The 2,534-nt window shown below is 31.1% G+C and overlaps 1 non-coding gene across 1 annotated transcript; it reads right to left on the reverse strand.

The window, feature by feature from the left end:
• Positions 1-2,143: 2,143 nt before the first annotated feature.
• Positions 2,144-2,251, reverse strand: LOC148563441 (small nucleolar RNA R71). The gene has a single exon (XR_015884140.1). It is a non-coding gene; the product is annotated as a small nucleolar RNA R71 (small nucleolar RNA).
• Between the last annotated feature and the right edge of the window lie 283 nt (positions 2,252-2,534).

Below are 2,534 nucleotides of genomic sequence, written 5' to 3' on the forward strand. Positions count from 1 at the left end.
ATGTCTAATTCTTTTGGATAGAGCATGTTAGGCTTGTCATGTCTGAATTACACTCATATTTTGATTAAAGCTTGGCTGGCTATTAAGCCATGCCTGACCCTTTGATTGGAGCTTTAAGACTAACATGGCAAGATTCTTGGAATTCATATTAAAAATTTTGGAATCTTTATTTTCTTTTTCAAAAGAATTTTTCGAAAAATATAAAATAAAAATCCAAAAAAATTAGAAAATCATAAAAATAAAAAATATTTTTGTGTTTCTTGTTTGAGTCTTGAGTCATATCATAAGTTTGGTGTCACTTGCATATGCATCTTGCATTTTTCGAAAATTCTCATGCATTCATGGTGTTCTTCATGATCTTCAAGTTGTTCTTGGTAAGTCTTCTTGTTTGATCTTGATGATTTTTTGTTTTGTGTCTTTTCATGTTTTTCATATGCATTCTTGAATTCTTAGTGTCTAAGCATTAAAGAATTCTAAGTTTGGTGTCTTGCATGTTTTCTTTGCATTAAAAATTTTTCAAAATTATGTTCTTGATGTTCATCTTGACATTCAAAGTGTTCTTGGTGTTCATCTTGACACTCATATCATTCATGCATGCATTCATTGTTTTGATCTAAAAATTTCATGCATTGCATCATTTTTAGTGTTTTTCTCTCTCATCATAAAAATTCAAAAATCAAAAAAATATCTTTCCATTTTTCTCTCATCAAATTCGAAAATTTGAGTTGACCTTTTCAAAAATTTTTAAAATCAAGTTGTTTCTTATGAGTCAAATCAAATTTTCAATTTGAAAATCTTATCTTTTTCAAAATCTTTTTCAAAAATCAAATCTTTTTCAAAATTCTTAGTTATTTTCGAAAATTCCAAAAATATTTTTCAAAAATCTTTTTCTTATTTTTATACCAAATTTTCGAAAATAACATAATCAATTAATGTTTTGATTCAAAAATTTGAAGTTTGTTACTTGCTTGTTAAGAAAGATTCAAACTTTGAGTTCTAGAATCATATCTTGTGATTTCTTGTGAATCAAGTCATTAATTGAGATTTTAAAAATCAAATCTTTTTCAAAATTAGTTTCTAAAATATCTTCTTATCTTATCTTTTTCAAAAATATCTTTTCAAAATATCTTTTCTAACTTCCTAACTTCTTATCTTTTCAAAAATTTGTTTCAACTAACTAACTAACTTTTTGTTTGTTTCTTAACTTTTTCAAAACTACCTAACTAACTCTCTCTCTCTAATTTTCGAAAATATCTCCCCTCTTTTTCAAAAATTTCTTTTTAATTAACTAATTATTTTTATTTTTTATTTTTGATTTCAAAAATTTTCGAAAATTACTAACATTTTTCAAAAACCATTTTCAAAAATCACTAACTCCTTTTCAAAAATAAATTTCGAAAATTCCCTCCTTCTCTCTCATCTTATTCTATTTATTTATTCATCTACTAACATCTCTCCCTCACATCATCACCAAATTCGAACCCCCTCTTCTATCTGTGTTCGAATTTCTTCCTCTTTTCTTCTACTCACATAAGGGAACCTCTATACTGTGGTAAAGAGAATCTCTATTATTATTATTATTATTTTTCTGTGCCCTCTTCTTTGTCATATGAGCAGGAGCAAGGATAAGAACATTCTTGTGGAAGCAGATCCAGAACCTGAAAGGACTTTGAAGAGAAAATTAAGAGAAGCTAAAATACAACAATCCAGAGATAACCTTTCAGAAATTTTCGAACAGGCAGAGGAGATGGCAGCCGAAAATAATAATAATGTAAGGAAGATGCTTGGTGACTTTACTGCACCTAATTCCAATTTACATGGAAGAAGCATCTCCATTCCTGCCATTGGAGCAAACAATTTTGAGCTGAAACCTCAATTAGTTTCTCTAATGCAGCAGAACTGCAAGTTTCATGGACTTCCATCTGAAGATCCTTTTCAGTTCTTAACTGAATTCTTGCAGATATGTGATACTATTAAGACTAATGGAGTAGATCCTGAAGTCTACAAGCTCATGCTTTTCCCTTTTGCTGTAAGAGACAGAGCTAGATTATGGTTGGATTCTCAACCCAAAGACAGCCTGAACTCTTGGGATAAGCTGGTCACGGCTTGCTTAGCCAAGTACTTTCCTCCTCAAAAGCTGAGCAAGCTTAGAGCTGATGTTCAAACCTTCAGACAGAAAGAAGGTGAATCCCTCTATGAAGCTTGGGAAAGATACAAACAGTTGACCAAAAAGTGTCCTTCTGACATGCTTTCAGAATGGACCATCCTGGATATATTCTATGATGGTTTATCTGAGCTATCAAAGATGTCATTGGATACTTCTGCAGGTGGATCCATTCACCTAAAGAAAACGCCTGCAGAAGCTCAAGAACTCATTGACATGGTTGCTAATAACCAGTTCATGTACACTTCTGAAAGGAATCCTGTGAGTAATGGGACGCCTATGAAGAAGGGAATTATTGAAGTTGATACTCTGAATGCCATATTGGCTCAGAATAAAATATTGACTCAGCAAGTCAATATGATCTCTCAGA

This window comes from Arachis ipaensis, chromosome B5 (genome assembly GCF_059453495.1).
Source record: "Arachis ipaensis isolate K30076 ecotype BB chromosome B5, ASM5945349v1, whole genome shotgun sequence".
Taxonomy (NCBI): domain Eukaryota; kingdom Viridiplantae; phylum Streptophyta; class Magnoliopsida; order Fabales; family Fabaceae; genus Arachis; species Arachis ipaensis.